Consider the following 12,659-nt stretch of genomic DNA (forward strand, 5'->3'; position numbering starts at 1 on the left):
CTTTGCCTATTATTCCAAATGATTTATTTAATATTGGAAATAGTTAATCTTTAAATGTTTGATAGAATTCACTTGCAAATTCATCTGGTCTTGGTACTTTTTTCTTAGGAAGCTCATTTATGGCCTGTTTGATTTCTTTTTCTAAAATAAGTCTATTTAGATATTTTATTGCTTGTTCTAATCTAAATTTATATTTTTGTAAATATTCTTCCATTTCTTTTAAGTTGTTAGATTTATTGGCATATAATAAGGCAAAAAAAACCCCTTCCTTGTACTTCCTTTAATTTCATCTTCAATTTGTGCTATATTTAACCTTTTCATTTTTAACACTAGTGTTTTGGTTTTCTTTTCTATTTTAAAAACCAAATTAATTAATAGTTTATCTATTTTAATGGATTTTTTCATAAAACCAAATCCTAGTTTTATTTATTAACTCAATGGTTTTTCCATTCAATTTCATTAATTTTACCTTTGTTAGGGCCAAATTTAATAATGGGGAGAGTTAATTGGGTGGGAAATTAACAGCCTCTTTTCAATAAACAAAACAGGATTTTTTAATGGGAACAAATTTAAACACAAGTGAGGTTAATAAAGCTAGGGACAATGAAAAAGGGAATAGGGGAAAGAAAAAGAATATATGACCCACAAACTCACCACCACCTGGAATCAGCAGCGTCCTTCTCCTTCTCTCACATGCGCCAGAGAGTGATCTCTCTCCTCCCTTCTCTCTCTGAGAAGCCCCCTCTCTCACAGGAAATAGGGCCATCCACACACAGAGCCCCAAGCTAATTAGCTTGGCTAGCAGCTCTGATTGACAGAACTAACAAGTGGCTCTATAGAGATGAATTCCGGATGCTGAAGACCATCTGACCTATCCTCACTAGACTTCTCGCCATGGCAGGGCTTCTCTACAGTATCTCTCCAGCAGGGGTGGTATTCCAATTCTCACACCTTTAATTTTAAGTATTACCAATTTAGTGTTTAATTGGGGATTTTTAGTTTGTTCTTTTTCTAGTTTTTTTTTTAGTTGCATACCCAATTCATCTAAAAGGGTATAAAGGTTTTCTGAACTTAAAAAGAAATAAGAAGTGTAGAGGATGGAATAAGGGAGGGACTCATAAGGGTATATCGGCTAATATTTAGGAAGATGTGGGTAGGGACTCAGAGGAATGGATAGATTGAGGAATAGGACAACAAGGGAGGGAATAAGGTAATAGGGATGGGATAAAAAGAGAGGGTAAGAAATACAATAATGAATAAAAATAAGATGGAGGGAAATTCAGAAATAATAATTATAACTTTGAATGTGAATGGAATGAAATAACCAGAAACCAGAAACAAATAGAAGAATGGATTAAAAATCAGAATCCAACAACATGTTGTTTATGAGAAACACATTTAAGGAGAAATACACACAGAGTTAAAATAGACAGTTGGAGTAGAATGCTTCAACTGAAGCAAAAAAAGGCAGGGGTAGCAAACATAATCTCAGACAAAGTTAAGACTAAAATTGATTTAATTAAAAGAGATAAACCTGGTAACTACATTTTAAAAAAAATTACCATAGACAATAAAGCAATATCAATAGTGAACCTATATGTACCAAATACTAGAGCATCTAAATTTTTAAAAGAAAAGTTAGATGAATTACAGATGGAGATAGATATGATAGTATCATAACAGTGGGGCTCTTTAATCTTCTTTCAGAACTAGATAAATCTAACAAAAAGTAAGAAAAAAGTCAAGGAAGTGAATAGAATTTTAAATAATCTAGATATGATAGTGTGATGATTAAAAATATGAGAGACATAGTTTCTGGGTAATTTAATCATTATATTAATAGGCCAGCAGGTTATTAATAAAAGGATGGCCAATAGCCATCTCTCTCAAACTAAAGATCCCTAATGGCAGAGGGGTCACAGCTTATAAATCCTTCTAACTGTTGGAGGTCCATCACATAAGCAATCAAATCTAATTGCCTGACATGACTGGAGGTGTGTTGTATTAAAATGAAGTCTGTGGGGGCGGCTAGGTGGCGCAGTGGATAAAGCACCGGCCCTGGATTCAGGAGTTCCTGAGTTCAAATCCGGCCTCAGACACTTGACACTTACTAGCTGTGTGACTGTGGGCAAGTCACTTAACCCCCACTGCCCCGCAAAAAAAAAAAAAAAAAAAAAGAAGTCTGGGAATACTGGACATAGGTCACTCAAATCTTGGTAAAAAAGACATCAGAGAAAGAATGTAGACCCCATCCAAGTTGATCAGAGCATAATAGTTTCCAGCTAGGTGTGGTTTGGTGAAGGCTAAATCTCATCAGTAAAATCCTTCAGTTATGTAGATAAATGGCTCGCTCTCTACCCAAGATTCTTTGTAAGCTTGGCTTTGGCTTAACCCATATGAATCTTACTTTTAAGGAGAACTGGACCTTGGAGTGCAAGGAAGAAAAGTCACCAAGATATTGGTATAATTATTTCTCATAATAGATATCCAGAGAGAATTGAATAGGAAGAGAAAGGAATACACCATTTTTCTTAGCAGTTCATTTTACCTTTATAAAAATTTACTATATATTAGAATATAAAAATTTTATGGTTAAAATTAGAAATATTAAAAGTAGACTTTTTCAATCACAATGCAATAAAATTATATTTAATAATGGACCACAGAAATATAGATTAAAAACTAATTGGAGACTAAACAACCTAATCTTAAAAAATGAGTCTGTTAAAGATCAAATCATAGAAACAATCAATAATTTCATTAAAGGGAATGACAATAACGAGACAGCATATCAAAACCTATGGGATAGGGAAGGAAGACATTAAATGCAGAGCTCCTGACACAAATTCCCCCCAAACAGCAATAAAAGAACCCCTGGAGCAGAAAAACACACAAAAATACAGGCTGAGATTATTCTCCAGCTACAGATAGATTGCAGGAGGCTGTGCTGAGCTTTGAATAAAGTACAACCCCGCAATTGTGCTGACAGAGACCCTATCCACACTGCCAGAGGAATTTATCCCAGAGCCTCTGAATCAGCTATAGCACCAGCTTCTTCTAGAACTGAGAGTGCGGTCTGGTGAGAGGGCTGAATGGCTGGCTGGGGGTGAAGTACAGGGGTACCAGTGGGGACATAGGGAGGAATTTGGCTGTTCCACCCCAGTGGGGAAACAGGAAGAAATCCTGAGTGGCAGGAGGCCCAGGTAGGGGAGGGGTGCAGGCTTATCAAAGCTAAGAACAAAACCACAGAAAGCTTTGCTGGTGGGTTGTTTAGTAAGTAGGCTTGAGGTTATATTTGGACCAGAGAACAGGCCAGGCAAGAGAAGAACCTGCCCTCCCTCAAACCAAAATACCTGGGACCCTCTGACACTGAGAACAGTAGAGGTACTGAAAAGCAGAGGCCCCAGTGGAGAGCTTAAATTCAAGTAAAGGATGAACAAACAAAGAAAGTTCAGAAATACAGAAAGCTTCTTCAGCGACAACGAATATCAAGGGGCACCATCAGATGAGGAAATCAACCACAGGGCCCCGACATCCAAAGCTTCCAAGAAAAATATGAACTGGTCTCAGGCTATGGAAGCTCTCAAAAGTGATTTTGAAAAGAAAGTAGGAGAGATAGAAGGAAGATTTAGAGAGAGGGAGGAAAGAATGAATAGAAAAATGAGAGTGATGCAGCAGAGTCATGAGAAAAAAGTCAACAGCTTGAAAAGCCAAATGGAAAAGGAGATTAAAAAAAACTGTCTGATGAAAATAATTGCCTAAGAATTAGGATTGAACAAATGGAAGCTAGTGACCTTATGAGAAACCAAGACATGGTAAAGCAAATCCCATTGAATGAAAAAATAGAGGGCAATGTGAAATACCTCCTTGGAAAAACAGCTGACCTGGAATCCACTGATCACCTACTGAAAGAGATCCCCAAAGGAAAACCTCCAGGAATATTACAGCCAAATTCCAGAACTTCTAGGTCAAGGAGAAAATATTGCAAGCAGCTAAAAAAAAGGAATTCAAATACTGTGGAGCTCCAATAAGGATAAAACAAGATCTAGCAGCATCTACATTAAAGGACTGGAGGGCATGGAATATAATATTCCAGAGAGCAAAGGAACTGGGACTACAGCCAAGAATCACCTACCCAGCAAAACTGTGTATAATCTTTCAGAGGAAAAAATGGGACTTCAATGAAAAAGAAGACTTTCAGGCATTTGTGATGAAAAGACTTGAACTGAATAGAAAATTTGACTTTCAAATACAAGACCCTAGAGAAGCATAAAAATGTAAACAGGGAAAAGAAATCATGAGGGACATTAAAAGGTTAAACTGTTTACAGTCATACACATGAAAAAATAATACGTACAACTCATGAGAACTTTTTCAGTAAGGAATATACAGAAGACACAGGTCTGAACTAAATATGAAAGGATGGTATTTGTAAAGCATTTATTTTTTATGTATCCTTGTCCTTTGTGGAACAAACAGGGTGGGTTGCCTGGTGTCTAGGGCCGGATTTGGGCTCTGGGCCTCCTGGGCCCAGGGCTGGTGCTTTGTCCACTGTGCCACCTAGCTAACCCATGATGACATCTTTAAAATAGGGGGGAGGGGTAGGAGGAATAGACTGGAGGAGGGGAGAGGTGGAATGGGGGGGAGGTAGCTCACATGAAGGAAACGAGAAAAACACCTATGGAGGGAAGGGGAGGAGGGAAAGGGAGAGGGGGAGTGAGAATTGGAATAGGCTCAAAGAGGGAATAACATACATACTCAAGTGGGTATAGTAATATATCTTTGCCCTGAGGAAAAGTGGGAGGGGAAGGAGATGGAGGTGGTGGGGAGAAGAGAGGAAGGAGAGAAGGGAAGTTTGTCAGAGGGAGCTGTAAAAAGCAAAACACTTTAGAGGAAGGTGAAGTTCAGCATAACACCACATGCATGACATATATTGAATTGCTTGATTTCATATGGAGAGTTGAAGAGGGAGGAAGAAAAATTTAGAAAACAGAATTAGCTCAAAGGCCTTAACCCCATCAGAGTGGGCTCAAGGAGGGAATAACACACACACACACACACACACACACACACACACAATTGGGAAGAGTAATCTATTTAATCCTACAGGAAAGTAGGAGGAGAAAAGGATAAGGAGGGAAGGGTGAATGAAGGGAGGGTAGAGTGGGGAAGGGGGCAGTCAGTAGCTAAACACCTGAGGAGGATTAGGGCAAAATAAGATAGACAATAGAGTCTATTGGAAGGGAATGGGATGAAGGGAAATAGTTATGATGATTGACTACAATGGCAAAATGTATGGTACCTACTCTGCTGGGCTATTGTGAAGAAAATTCTCTGTCAAGTTCAAGGTACTATATAAAAATTATGATGAACAGGATGCTATCAGAAAAACCAGGAAAGACCCACATGAACTGAAGCAGGAAGAAATGTAATGTATACAAAATAACATTAGTGTAAGATGATCTGCTGGGAAGCACGTGGTTATCTTCAGCAAAGCAATGATCCAATACAACTCTGAAGAACTTATGAACACTGCAGTCCATCTACAGAGAAAGAACTTATGGTATCTGAAAACAGACTGAAACATTTTTTTTTTAATTCCTTAATCTGAAGTTTTGTTTTTATCTGTTTTCTCTCACAACCTAGCTAATATAGAATTGTTTTCCATAACTACTCATGTATAATTTTTGTTGAATTGTTTGAGTTCTTGGGGTGCAGATGGGAGGGGAGGGAGGAAGAGAAGCTAGAATACAAAGCTTTAAAAAAATTAGTGTCAAAATTTGCTTTTACATGTAATTTGGAAAATAAAAGTCTACAAACTAAAAAAAACCAAACCAAACCAAAACCAAAAACCTATGGGAGGAGGAAAAGCAGTGAGCTCTTGAACTCATGACACGATCGCTCCAAAAAACATCTAAATAATGCCATAGTACAATGCCTGGAGCAGCAAAAGCCATAGAAGAATGTGCTGAAATCATCTTCTAGCAAATAATGACTTGGAAGGTCAGAAGGAGGGAGCTGCTGTGCTGATCCAGGAGTTGAGCCCAATCCCACAGTCACCCTGACACAGTTCCAGTCCCAGGAAGGCCGTACCAGAGAAGGAGACCCCCAGAGCCTCTGAATCAGCTGAAGCACCAGTGTCATCTGGAACTAAGCTCAGTCTGGTTAGAGGGCTGAGCCCTGGGCAGGGGGGAGAATATAGGGATCCATGCTGGTGCTGAGGCAGAACGTGGATTTTTCACCCCTGCTGAGAACCAGGAGGTAGGCTTGAGTAGCAGTGGCCCAGGTGGGGGAGGGGCACAGCCTCATCAGAGCTAACAACCACAACACACAAAGCTGGTTGATTAGCAAGTTGGTCTGGAGTCATCTACAGACCAGGGAACAGGTCAGGCAAGTGAAGAACCTGATCCTCCTTAGATCATACCACCTGGGACTTCTTAAGCTTGGGATACTGCAGCCTGGAAACAGTGCCCCACTTTAAAGAGCTAAAAGCCAAGTAAAAGAAAGGCAAGATGAGCAGACAGAGAAAGGTGAGGACCATAGAAAGTTTCTTCAGTGAAAAGGAAGATCGAGGTACACCCTCAGAGGAAGATGTCAATGTCAGGGCCCCTATATCTAAAGCTTCCAAGAAAAATATGAATTGGTCTCAGGCCTTAGAGGCACTCAAAAAGGACTTTGAAGATAAAGTTAGAGAGGTAGAGGAAAAAATGGAAAGAGAAATGAGGGTGATTCAGGAAAGACATGAGAAAAAAGTCAACAGCTTGAAAAGTCAAATAGAAAAGCTCTCTGATGAAAATAATTGCCTAAGAATTAGGATTGAACAAATGGAAGCTAGTGACTTTATGAGAAACCAAGACACAATAAAGCAAATCCAAATGAATAAAAAAAAAGGGGGGGGGCAATGTAAAATATTTTCTGGGAAAAACTGCTAACCTGGAAAATAGGTCCAGGAGAGATCATTTGAAAATTATTGGTCTATCTGAAAACTATGATCAAGGAAAGAGCTTAGACATCATCTTCCAAGATATTCTCAGGGGAAAATTGCCCTGAAATTCTAGAAGCAGAAGCTAAAATAGAAATTGAAAGAATCCACTGATCACCTCCAGAAAGATATCCCAGAAGGAAAACTCCTAGTAATATTATAGCCAAATTCCAGAGCTCTCAGGTCAAGGAGAAAATATTGTAAGCTGCCAAAAAAGAAAGAATTCAAGTAATGTGGAGCCTCAGTCAGGATAGTACAAGATCTAGCAGCTTCTATCTTAAAGGACTGGAGGGCATGGAATATGACATTCCAGAGGGCAAAGGAATTGGGATTACAACCAAGAATCACCTACCCAGCAAAACTGAGCATAATCTTTCCAAGGAAAAAATGGGACTTTAATGAAAAAGAGGACTTTCAGGTATTCATGATGAGAAGACCTGAACTGAATGGAAAATTTGACTTTCAAATACAAGACCCTAGAGAACCATAAAAAATTGGAGTTGGGGGGGCAGCTAGATGGCGCAGTGGTTAAAGCACTGGCCCTGGATTCAGGAGTACCTGAGTTCAAATCCGGCCTCAGACACTTAACACTTACTAGCTGTGTGACCCTGGGCAAGTCACTTAACCCCCATTGCCCCACAAAAAAAAATTGGAGTTGGGGGACATACCTGGGGTCGTGCAATAGGTGACTGTCTTGGGTCTGAGGACAGGTTTGGATTGGGATCCCCCTGGATTCAGGGTGGATGCTTTGTCCACTGTGTCACCTAGCTGCCCCATGATGACATCTTTAGGGTTAAATTGAGGGGTGAGGGGAATGCACTGGGGGAAGGGGAAAGGCAGAGGTGAAATCCTACATGAATGAAACAGGAAAAAGCTTATGGAGTGGGGGAAGCGATGGGAGAGGAGCAGGGCAGTAAATGAATTTTATACTCATCAGAAAAGGCTCAAAGACCTTAAACTCATTAGAGCTTCCTCAAGGAGGCACTAACACATACCCAACTGGGTGGAGTAATCTATTTAATCTGGGCAGCAAATGAGCCTAACACTCATCAGAGTTGGCTCAAAGACCTCAATCTCATTAGAATTGGCTCAAGGAGGGAATAAGTACACACTCAATTGGGTGAAGTAATCTCTCTAACCCTGCAGGAAAATAGGAGGGGAAGGGGATAAAGAGAGAGGGGCAAAAGGAGGAAGGGCAGATTGGGAGAGAGGACAGATAGAAGCCAGTGTTTTATCCACTTTGCCACCTAGTTGTCCCCAGCAAATCCCTTTTGAAGAGGGATAGGATGAAAGAAGATTGATAATAGAATGAATATCATAGGGAAGGGAATAGGATGGAAGGGAAACAGTTGACAATAGTAATCATGAAAAAGAGAAAAGGGGGAAAAATTGTACAAAGAATATTTATAGCAACTCTTTGTGGTGGCTAAGAATTGAGAATCAAGGGAATGTCCTTCAATTGAGGAATGATGGAAGAAACTGTGCTATATCATTGTGGTGGAATGGTATTTTGCTATAGGAAATGACAAACAGGATGATCCCAGAAAAACCTAGAAAGACTCATGAACTGATATATAGTAAAATGAGCAGAGCTGGGAGGACATTGTGCATAGTGACAGCAGTAATATTCAATGAGCAATTGTGAATGACTTAACTACTCTCGGCAATGCAATGATCCAAGACAATTCCAAGGGACTAATGAGGAAGTTTACTATTCACCCCCCTAGAAAGAACTGATAAAAAGAGCACTTGTGGATTGTACATATATAACCTGGTTGTGATCTTGGGGAGGGGGGAGGGAGAAAAATTTGGAACTCTAAATCTTATGAAAATGAATGTTGAAAAGTGCCCTTAAATGTAACTGGAAAAAATAAAATAAATGTTTGTTGCTAAAAACAAACAAACAAAAAACCTATGGGATAGGGCAGCGAGGTGGTACAGTGCAGGAGTACCAGCCCTGGATTCAGGAGGATTTGAGTTCAAATCTGGCCTCAGACACTTGACACTTACTTGCTGTGTGACCCTGGGCAAGTCACTTAACCCTCATTGCCCCACCAAAAAAGAAAAAAGAAAAAAACAACACACACACAAATAAATATATAAATGAATGGATGATTAGATAAATAAATCAATAAATGAATAAATGAATGGATAATTAAATAGAATCTATGGGATAGAGAAAAAGCAGTAATAAGAGGAAAATTTATATCTCTAAATGCTTACAGTAAAAAAAGAGAAAAAGAGCATACCACCTAAGATATTTGGTAATTCCACTCTGTCCCTTCTGTCCTTCCTCTTGATTGTAGTTTTCCTTGGGTGTTGGACTTCAAAGTTGCCTCATTCTCCTCCCATACCAGGCATTTCACATTTCATTGTATTTAGTCTCTGCTTCAAGTTAGGAAAGACAGATCTGACCTGGATGTATGCTGTACCTTTTGCTTCAAATACAGTTGGTAGATGCATTCATACTCTGGTGTCCTCTTTGAGCTCCCTGTGTTCCTCCATTCTCTGGCTAAGTAGTGTTATATTACAGAGCACTGCCACATTGAAGATTCATCCAGAAGAAATATTTGCTTTTTGTCTTTTTGTGGACTAGGAAAGATGATGGCTCCAGAGAGAGGAGAGGGTAACATATTTGAGTTCTATTGCAAGCTCAGGGGCAGCCTTATACAGCCCTGGCATAGCATGGTAGGGATAAAAAGTGAATGTTTTAAATATAATAGATTAATTTTCACTGCTGTTAGTTTATTGGATTGATAACATTTTAGGGTTCATGGTATCATAGACTTTGAAAATAGCTGAAATTCCTTTTATCCCAATATCAAACCTCATATATCTGAGTCATAATTTTAAATGTTTACTTCACAATTAATGGGAAACATGGTTTGAAAGAAATTTTCCTAAAAGAAAAAGTCTTTTGTTTTAGTGAGCTCAATATGATGGTGCAGCCAAACAAAGTTAATGTAATCTTGGCCTGTATCAATGAAGGTATGAATTTATTAGAAAAAGAAATTAAAGGAATTAGAATGGTCAATGAGATAATCTCTCTCTTTGCAGATGATGTGGTGATATAGTTAGAAAATCCTAGAGATTCAACTAAAAAGTTAGTTGAAATAATGATTTTTACACTACTTTGGTAGTGGGATATAAAATAAACCCACACAAGTCACCATCATTTATGTAATATCACTAATAACCCTGCAAGAAGAGATAGTAAGAGATACCCCCCTTTAAAATAACCATAGACTATATAAAATACCTGAAAATAAACCTGCCAAGATAAACCCAGGAACTGCATGAATATGATTATAAAATATTTTTATATAGTCAGATTTAAATAATTGGAGAATTATTAATTGTTCATGGATGAGCAGAACCAACATAATAAAAAAAACCAATTTTATCTAAATTAATCTACTTATTCAATGCCATCTCAAACTACCAAAAATTATTTTATTGAGCTAGAAAAAATATTCATTTGGAAGAACAAAAGATCAAAAATATCACAGGAATTAATTGGAGGGGGAAGATTTAACAGTACTAGATCTTAAACTGTATTATATGGTAGTAATTATCAAGGCTATCTGGTACTGGCTAAGAAATAAAAAGGTGGATCAGTGGAAAAGAGTGAACATACAATAGTAAATGATTATTGTAAACTTGTGTTTGACAAATGTAAAGATTTAAGTTTTGGGGCTAATAATATACTATTGGGTAAAAATTGTTGGGAAAACTGGAAAACAGTATGGCAGAAATAGGGTATGGATCAATTACACCATTTACCAAGATAAGATCAAAATGGATGTATGACCTAGAAATAAAGGGAGATATCATAAGAAAACTAGAAAAACATGAACGTATTACCTATCAGACTTATGGATAGAAGAATTATGAATAAACAAGAGAGAGCATTGTGGAATGTGAAAAGGATGATTTTGATTATATGAAAAGGTTTTATATAATTAAACCAATGAAACTAAGATTAGAAGGAAAGCAGAAAACTGGGGGGAATTTTTTACAGATAATTTCTTAAAGGTCTTATATCCCAAATATATAGAGAACTCAGTCAAATTCAAAAGAATATGAGTCATTCCCCATTTGATAAATGGCCAAGGGCAGTCCCTTGGAATTGTCTTGGATCATTGCATTGCTGAGAGTAGTTAAGTCATTCACAATTGCTCATTGAATAATACTGCTGTCACTATGCACAATGTCCTCCCAGCTCTGCTCACTTCACTATATATCAGTTCATGAGTCTTTCTAGGTTTTTCTGGGATCATCCTGTTTGTCATTTCCTGTAGCGCAAGACCATTCCACTACAATCATATAGCACAGCTTCTTCCAAAGGCAGTTTTCTGATGAGAAAATCACAACTTATATATATATAAGCAAATGAAAAAATGCTCTAAATCATTATTGATTAGAAAAATGAAAATTAAAACTGTTTTGAGATATCATCTCATACCTATCAGATTGACTAAAACGATAGTGAAAAATGACAAATGCCAATATGTGGATGTTGAAAAAAAATTGAATGTGGAAAAATGTGTTGGCGGAACTGTGAACTGATGCAATCATTTTGGAGAGCAATCTGGAATTATGACCCAAAAGATTTTAAACTTCATATATCTGTTGACAGAGCAATACCATGGGTCTCTCAAGGTGATCTTTGTGGTGTCAAAGAACTGGAAACTGAGAGGTCCTCATCCCTCTAAATGGCTAAACAAGTTGTGGTATACAATTGTAATGGAATACTACTGTACTGTAAGAAATGATGAGCAGGCAGATTTCAGAAAAACCTGGAAAGACTGACATGAACTAGTCCTGAGTGAAATAAACCAGGAGAACATTGGACACAGTAACAGCAACATTGTGTGATGATCAGTTGTGATAGAATTACCTCTTCTCGGCAATATAATGATACAAGACAATTCCAAAAGACTCATGATGGAAAATGCTCTCCGCATCCAGAAAAAGAACTATGAGGTCTTAATGCAGATTGAAGTATACTATTTTCACTTTTTGTTGTTTTTCCATTTCTTCTTTTGTTATGATTCTTTCATAACATGACTAATGCGGAAATATATTCAACATGTTTGTACTGTGTAATCTATATCAAATTGCTTGCTGTCTTAGGGAAGGGGGAGGAAATAAAGGGAGGGAGAAAAAATTTGGGACTCAAAATCTTACAAAAATGAATGCTGAAAACTATCTTTGCATGTAATTGGAAAAAAGAAAATACTATTTTAAAAAAAGAAACAATTAGCTGGTTGATTCTAGAAAATCATAAAAAGACTGGCATGAAATAAAGAAAAGTGAAACTTCAGTCCCTTATCACCAACTGCCTATTAGACAGTTCAAAATGGAAATCAATTTTGTACCTCAAACTATACATGTCCAAATCAGAATTCATTATCTTTTCTTTAAAACTTTCTACTTTTCTGAACTTCTGTGTTGTCAAGGGCATAGCCATCTTGCTAAACAATCATATTAATAACATCAGAGTCCTTCTTGACTCATATTCAGCCAGAATATCCATTTGAGTGGCAATATTGTTATTTCTATCTTCTTAACATCTCTCATGTATTCTTCTTTCCACTGATACAACCACCATCCTCTTTCAGAGCCTTATCATCTCCCAAATGTAATAAGAGACTTCTGATTGGTCTCCTAAGCT

Source organism: Dromiciops gliroides, chromosome 2 (genome assembly GCF_019393635.1).
Source record: "Dromiciops gliroides isolate mDroGli1 chromosome 2, mDroGli1.pri, whole genome shotgun sequence".
In the NCBI taxonomy this organism is placed as follows: domain Eukaryota; kingdom Metazoa; phylum Chordata; class Mammalia; order Microbiotheria; family Microbiotheriidae; genus Dromiciops; species Dromiciops gliroides.